General features: G+C 38.5%; 1 pseudogene; it reads right to left on the bottom strand.

The window, feature by feature from the left end:
* LOC104295057 overlaps positions 1–8,754 on the bottom strand; it is a 64,625-nt pseudogene that overhangs the window by 19,479 nt on the left and 36,392 nt on the right.

Genomic DNA, 8,754 nt, shown 5'->3' with positions numbered 1-8,754 from the left:
TGCCCATGGCAGGGGGGTTGGAACTCGATGATCTTCAAGGTCCTTTCCAACCTAAACCATTCTATGATTCTATGATTTATGAGATACAATTTAAGGTTCATTAAATTCACAGAACTACTCACTGGTATCAAAAGAGTGGATTTTGTCCATAACCTTGTGTTGTGTATTAATTTTGGCTATGCAGTTCAATAAAAGTATTTATGTTCTGAATTTTGGGAGTCAATCTTCTCTCTCTGCTTACAGAGCAGGTTATCAGAACTCACCACAGAAGGCACATACAGCATATCTGCAGGACAAGCAACTGCCTTTCTTAGACACACTGATATTTTTGTTGTAAGAGTTACAAACTCATGTCTCTAACAAGCTTTCTGAGCTGCTTATGAAAGCTTAGTTTTACATAAGCACAAATGCAACATGCTCTGGCATGCATCACTACTATCCTTAGAGTGTCAGTGTGGTATCAAAGCGTGTGTCTACATTCATTCCATGCGTACTGTGTTACTTACTTATCACCCAAGAGTTTTTTCACCATATCTTCAACTTGCTTTGAATGCTCAACTGGAAGAAGCTGTGCTTTTTCACCTTTGACAGCAAATGTGGTTACCTACATCTCAGCAAATGGCTTCAGAGTGAATGCTGAGCCATGCAGACCCCAGCCAAACCCGACAGTACCGATAACTGGATCAATCTTTAAAAGGGGAAAAAAAATGAACGCGTTTCACAAAACACTGACTTGAAATATATGAATTGCTTTCAATTACAGGTAGGATAAGTAAAGATGCCAAATATTTTCTGAAATATAGAACAAGGAAATACTTCCTCTAAGATCGGTCTATTGAAATACTACTTTGAAGCAAGAGCCTTTCTTTACCCCACTCAGTGAACACATTTACAACAAAGGCTAAAATAAAAACTTCAGAAATATACTTGTGAAGTGCTAAGTAGGATTTGGAGGATTATGACTTTGTAAAGAATATTAGCTGAATTGTTAGTGAACTTCCTCTGGAAATTAAAATAGGGACCAGCTCATTCATGCCAAACCGATAAACGTGGTCTGACTTAAGAATGGCTGAGATTCATGCAATATAACAATCAGAATATAATCCTAGCCAAAAATCCTTTGTTTCAGTAACTAGGTTATGCTGCAGTCAATTTTATCCATACAACAAGTTAGTTTATTATGATCACATTTAAATAAAGGGAACCAGGTTTGAAAATTCTGGTGAGAAGGTGTGTCTTGCAGATACTTGGTGGAAAAAAAATGGTGTCTGTAGCAGCCTGATTCTGACAATTCCTTACCCTAACAGCTGGACCACCAGAGAAGACTCACAGTTGACTCTGTTTTTTTGTTTTACAATTCTCAGCTGCAATATAGGAAATACTATTTTTCTTTCTGGTTCCAAATCATCCTTCCAGAGATATCCGGCATATTGAGATAAAATTACTGGTAGAATAACAAATACATACATCTTCAGATCAGAAAAGAGAAAATTAAATGTCTTATCAGTCAGGAATAGAGAAAGGCCATGTTTCTGGTCATGTAAGTGACACAAGCAGCAAAGTCAGGCACAGAAAGCTAATCTTCTGGCTTCTGGTCCTTTGCCTTAAATTTCCAGCCATAGCTTCCCTTCAGCAGTTTCCCCCAGGCAAATGCTGACATTTGATGTTTGAATGACACTGAGCAACTGGCTTGAGGTTACACATTTTGTTAGTGAGAACGTATCACTACAGGATGATCCATTTTGTGAATTCTCTCCTTTCCCTTAGTTGCTTTCGCTCCCCCATTGGTTGGTCTGAAATAATATTCCTAAAACAAACCCATGAAACAGTGGGGGTAGAAGGGGACTGAAGAACAGCTCCTTCAGGCTGGCCAGAGATCTGAACTGCATAAATGCATGCAATTGTTTCATATCGAGGCTGGTACTCTCCAAAATAGGATTTCAACCACAGCAAAGTTTTAAAGGTTTTTTTACCATAATATTACCCATTGGTCCAGTTTCACTCCCTCCATAGGTGGAAATGATGACATTGACATTTTCCACAATACACTGAAATGTCTGGTAAAGTTCCGCAGGCTCCAGCTGCAATTCCAGCAAAGCACGATCCATTTTTTTTGTCATCAGTACTGGTTTGATACGTTCTGCAATAGCCTGCCTCAGAACAGTCTCCATCTGTGCACAAACACCTTAAAAATAAAAGTACAATTAAAATACGCATTATATATATGGGCAAGACCTCTAATCTACCTTGTACAGCGGTGACTGGGAAATTCAAACTTGGAATTTGGTGGTAGTATCGGTGCTCCCCGAAACTGTCCTTACTCAGTTGCATGTATTGTGTCATTTTCTAACTGAGGGAGGAGAAGAATGACAGGCAGCTCCACTCCCTGGGATTTTGCTGAAGGATTGATTTTATTTCCTCAGTTACTCTACATACAACCCACAAGCTGTATCCAAAGTGGATATAATCCTCTAAGATACAGGAAAGGCCATGGCCTAAGACTGCAAATCTGAATTCCTATCATTAGAAGTTAAACTTCCAGAGAAAGAAGCTTTTTCCATTATATATGATTTTTTTTCCTTAAAGAGGAAGAAAGTAAAATACTCTGAGGTCTTTCTAATTAGAAGAGCATGCTTACCTGAAACACAGTCAACCACAGTGCACCATCAGTGACATGGAGAGCTACTGTAACTTCAGAGGAGAAATCAATGCATCCAGGGCAGTCAAACAAATTATTAAGAAAACCTGAATCATCCCTACATTGTTTGATGAAGGCCAAGTCATTGTCTGAGACTTCATAATACCTCAAAATTGTCCTGTAAGAGAAGACAATGCATTTTAATAATTTAATAATGTTTCACAATTTGCTAATTTTAAAACTCACATTGGTCAGTTACCCATACCTGGTCTGTTACAGCACCAATATTTCTTGATGTACTTGAAGGAAAAACCACAAGAAGATTTCAATATTTCAATTTATAAAGTTCTTAGGATCTAAAATTCTGCTTTGAGTGTAATTAATTTTTATTCTTACTCAAAATCAACACCTCAAGATAGTAGTCACAGCATAATATCTTGCCAAACACTTGTAGTGTCATGCTCCAAATCACTTTACAACTTGTTAACTTTGTAGTTGCAGACATCATGGACAAAGGTAATACTAATACTAATACTAATAAGACAGAGCCCACCAAATTGGCTTGCAGGACTGTAAGCAATTCAATAAAAACAAAGGTTACTACTAAAAATCTTTCTGAAAGCATTTTTCTCCATAGTGAGAAGCAGGTAAGAATGGTCGCTAGATGTCACTTATAAGCTCTACTCCAATACTGCCCAGATTGCACTCTGAAGACTGTGAACTTCTGTTCTGTAATGCACAGCTTGATTCATATGTCAACTTAAAAAAGATCTGACAAAACGCAAGGCTTTGAGCAAACTGATTTTCTGTCTTCAGACTAAGACGCAAAAAAAAAGATAAAAAAAGAAAGATACAAACAAATTCTTACTTAGACTTGATTGTGATAACATCTTTCTTGCTCATCTTTCTGTGTGTCTGTGAATCATGTTTCTCCTGCTTGGGCTGAAGCAATGATGCCCACTTTACACACCAGGGAGTCTGTCAAGGTTGATTTGCCATGATCAACATGAGCAATGACAGACATATTCCTAATATTGGACTTCTTGTCCATGATTGCTCAGATCTGGTCAACCGTGAAATTCACCTGGATAGGGGAGAAAATAAAAAAGAAAAACAGCTATTGCTTCCTTTTAAAGGATACAAATGTCTATATGGAATTTTAAACTTTTACTATTTGTTATTAAATTCACAATCTAAAGAAGAAATGAAGTTCATAGAACCATAGAATGGTTTGGGTTGGAAGGGACCTTAAAGATCATCCAGTTCCAACCCCCCTGCCATGCGCAGGGACACCTCCCACCAGCCCAGGTCACTCAAAGCCTCATCCAAGGCTGCCTTGAACACCTCCAGGGATGGGGCAGCCACGGCTTCTCTGGGAAACCTGGGGCAGGGGCTCACCACCCTCACAGTAAAGAATTTCTTCCTAATATCTAATCTAAATCTCCTCTCTTTCAGTTTAAAACCGTTACCCCTTGTCCTGTAGCTACACTCCCTGATAAAGAGTCCCTCCCAGTTCTCCTGTAGGCCCCCTGTAACTACTGGAAGTTCATAGTTTTAAGTTTAGTATTACAGTTATTCCCATATTTGGCATGTTTTTGTAAGTAAGAAGAGAGAGGTATAACTTAAAATACAGCTCAGATTTCACATCACAAAATGTCAACGACCACCAAAATGAAGAATCCACCTGCAGAGACAAAACAGCTCATCCCTGCCAAACATTACAGGAGGGTTAGCGCACACAACTGCAAGCAACAGCTCTCGTCAGAGCTTCCACATATATCCTTCTCCTCTTCTCCCACTGCTGCCCCTCACTTGGCCATGTCTCCCTCCCACACTTGCTCTCCACCTCGCAGGGTTTTTCAAGTGAGCCACTTTTCCTGGTTTCCAGAAAAGGCTGGGTCTTCTGCTTTTGTAGCCAATATACCAGCTCAAAAACGTGGTGGCCAAGCTTGGTCAAAAACCTCTTCAAAGACTTAACCAGGAAAACCCAACATTTTTACAGGCCCTCGCACAAATACTATCCCTGAAATTTTCTCATTTCCATAATCCTTCTATCTCTCGCTAAGAACAATTCTCCTCCTTCAATTTGCAGAAAAAAAAATCTTAATGCTCAGAAGCCCTGGTAATTACCCATTAAACACACGACAAGTTAGCAAAGGAATATGAGGTCTTCGTAATCTCAGTTTGTCTCATTCTGTAATGAGAGTCACCCGTAGGTCACAGGAGTGCAGTTAACGTGGTTATCTTTGTAAATCCCTTTAACACATGAAGTGCTTCACAGGGACATGGAAAAAGAATTGGGACGAAAAAATGATGGGGAATATTGAACAAAGAAACATAAAAATCACATACCACATCAATAGTTTATACTAGTTGCTCAGTGAAGAAAAATATACTGTAAGAAACAGTTAAGTAGGTTCCTCATCTTTGAGTTGCAACTGACACAGAAATAATGAAACATACTTTTCTGTAGCTACACGAACAAAGGTTTCCAATGCAGTCTGGGTCTTAACCAGAACATCTGAACACAGGGAAGCTGTCTTCTTGCATGGATATCAATTTGAAAAAAAGAAACCAACAACCCAGCCCAGCTCAAAATATTATTATATTACAGAACTTTTTTTTTTTTTTTAGCATGAACAGATGCACTTCTGATATATATCTTATTGCTGCATATTCCTATATTAACTTTGGATCTTCAGTCCAGTTCAACTTTTTCAGTATAAATTTTCTCCAGAAAATAGTTCTTATCAAAAAAAGGAATACTTCTAAATAAAATAGCCAAGTTATTTTTAGAAATGAGAAATATCCAAACGAAGCAGCAACCTGGCCTCTTTCTCCCAAAATGTATTATTTCTCCATTATCCTCGACATTTATAGTTTCTTTCCTACCTCAAAGTCTGCAATGGAGAAAACCATCCCTTTTTTTTTCTGCTGAAGAAAATTCAGTACAGACAAGAAAATTTTTAGAGTATGCTTACAGTTTTGTCACTGATTCACCTCAAATGAAGGCACTTCATTTATTAATTTGTTCTGTTAGGTTATTCTTCAATTTAATAAAAAACAATGACATTTCTAGAATGTTCATGGGTATCCTGGCATTCAAAGTTTCACTCAAGCAAAATTTACACACTTAGAAGAAGTAAGACCTTGAAATACTTATTTCTTCTCTTTCTTTTCCATTTAGAGAAAACAGCATCACTATTTTTCTTTTCTAGTTTTATAATTTTTGTTTTTAGATTGTGCTGTTCTAAAAAAAAAATCAGTACTCTTAGCAAGAACTAAGTATAGTGGTAGAGCTGTGCTATATATACTTATTTCATAATGCAAATAAATAATTAAGTGTTGAGAAGTATACCTATGGCTCTTTGTATTTGCTAATTATACACTTTCTTAATGGAACAAGTGAAATTTACTTCTAATAAATATTTAACTAGCGCAGATATCACATTTTGAACTGAAACCTGTATTTTTTTCCATTGTCTCCAAGTTTCCAATATATTTATATACACAGGCTACACTGTAGTTTTCTTTTGGGGCAAGGAAGACAGATGACCACAACAGTTTATTTCTTCCTTACATTTCAAACCCGCAGGCCTCCTACGCATGTCCATTTATATTAATTCTAAATGTAAACTTCATGCACACATTCCTCTTAACAGGGCTGGATATTCTCCTATGGACTGTGGAAGCTACTCATATCATCTGAGTTAGGATGGTATCAGAGCTGTAAAATCCTTGATTTGTGACTAAAAACAACAGAGCCTCACTGTTCAGCTGGGATAATTATGTCCCACTGTTACAAAAGTAGAATGAAAACAGACAGACAGAGTGACCGTTATACAAGACATGGATGTAAAATATTAGTTTTATGGGTTTCGTTGCTTGGTGTTCAAGAAGTCTTTCATATATTACTATCGTTTTGTGGCAGAGCTGGAGCAACTTGGGTTTGAGATGGAAAAGAATCGCTAAGTCATGGTGAGGGCAAGGAGAGCCGAGAAGCACCATGAGAGAAGAGCAGGGTCAGGCAAAAGACAAGGGGAATTTACAACCAAGTTTAAGGGATTGGACAGACTGTGGGACCCGAAGTTCTACAGTATTATACCTTGAAAGATGTCATCACAGTCAAGGAAGTGAAGAAGCAAACCTCAAAGTTTCTGCTGACAGATCTCATGGCAAACCAATACCAACAACATGAAGACATTTTTATTTCAAACTCTCCATCCTTTTGCTCAACTACAAGACTGCATCCCTTCCCAGAAACTGAAAGTCCCACGTCTTAGATACTACTGTGTTAGTAGTACCTTTTGCCAGGCCTACAAAAATATAATACATCTGGGCATGAAGCTTTCAGCCTATAGGAAGTTAATACTAAGAGCTTAGCTTAGTTAAGTGGCACTCCTTTATTATTGTTTGGTTGATCGCTTGGCCTAAATGACTATTTTTAAGAAGTTAACACTGCTGGCTCACTTTTAATTCACTTTGTTATATCATAGCAACTGTTCTTCTTAATATAACTGGGTAAACCATTCTTAAGTTTCTGCTAAATAGCTTGTTAATAAAATATAGTGTATTAGAAAAGATAAAGAGCTCAGTTCAAGCATTAATATTAATGTCTTACCAGACAATCTGGCAGGGATTTCAGCATTATGTATGAATTTATTAAAGGCTACCCACTTCCAAACATCTTATTTACCACTTAATTTACACAAATGCCAAAACAGAGTTTACTATACGTGCTGTTCTGTAACAGAGGCATTGGCATCACATTCTTTTTGGTCACAAATACAACTGAAAAAACAAAGCCAGATTAAAAATTAATAGCAATTTAAATTGTAAATGTTTTTCATTAAAGAGCTGTTACAGACGTTCTGTTCTGCTGATAAGACAGTAACCAGATCAAAGTTATCTTGCTATGAAATGCTTGCTGCTGAGGGGTTAAGGTCTTCCGTGTGCAACAGCAAGCAAAAAACGAAGGAGATGAAAGCAGTACTCGCAGAAGGGAGAAACATCACGGCTTTATTACAGGCAGAACATCACTTTTGCCAGAACTCTCAGGTTTCAGGGCCACTACAGCCAGGCAACGACCTTACTCCTTTTAACTACCGCTTTATTTGGGTCATTTGGGTAGCCCACACCACAGTATTGCTTATCCCTGGCCATTAGTAACACCTCCAGAGTAGACTGCCTTCCTCTTCCACAGGGTATCTTTCTCTTAAAGATGTTCAAATTTGTATTGTAATGAACCATTACACAGAATATGTATTTCTGAATTGAAGCTAAAACTAAAGAAAAATGAAAACACTAATTGAAGCTGACATAAGTAACCAGAATGTCCATTTAAGTCAACAATAATACTTATACAATGAAAGATTACAGTAATTAAAAAAAAGGGGAAAGGGTTCCAACAGCATTAATCATCAAGAAAAGCAAAGACGTACAAGCACGTGTTTATCACAGAAACAGGCCGGTAAATTCTGATTCACTAGTATAAAAAAGGGACTCAAAACAGGTGAAACACATTGCCAGAACTGCCATGATTTAAAATAATGGTGCGGGCTTGCTAAAAATCAAAAACAAAACAACACAACCCACCCTGCAGTGTTCCTAAGAGATTGATTTCCCCAAGAAAAAGCTGCTGATCTGATTCAGGTCTGATCATCCTTCCTCAAGATCAGCGCAGCGCAGCACTGTATAGCACATATATTCACACGCACGCACAGACTCTCCCGAGCCTCACTTGGAAGCAATGCTTTTCTCTCCTATCCTTAAAAACACTGATGGTCGGGATTTTACCTCAAATCTTGCACTTGAATTCACTACCCATGTTGGCAGCCAAAACGTACAGAAACGTTCAAATCCGTGGCCCGCACTGACAAGGTGAGCTCCCCGTACCTGCAAAAGGAGCAGAAAAAGAGAAGCAGCGGCATCCTCCCTACCCGTCCACCTGGCACCCTTCTAATAAAAGAGCATGAAGGGGAGAATAAACACAAATTAATAAGCTCAGCGGTGCCGGAGTCCCACAGCCGGGTAGAAAGGGACGCGGCCAGGGCCCTCAGCGCAACCGGGCGCCGCCGCCTCCCCTCACTCCTGTCAGCAGCGGGAGGGCGGGAACC

The sequence above is a fragment of the Charadrius vociferus genome, unplaced genomic scaffold (assembly GCF_000708025.1).
Source record: "Charadrius vociferus isolate BGI_N301 unplaced genomic scaffold, ASM70802v2 scaffold151, whole genome shotgun sequence".
NCBI classification, from domain to species: Eukaryota; Metazoa; Chordata; class Aves; order Charadriiformes; family Charadriidae; genus Charadrius; species Charadrius vociferus.
This window is presented reverse-complemented; position numbering and strand designations above follow the sequence as displayed.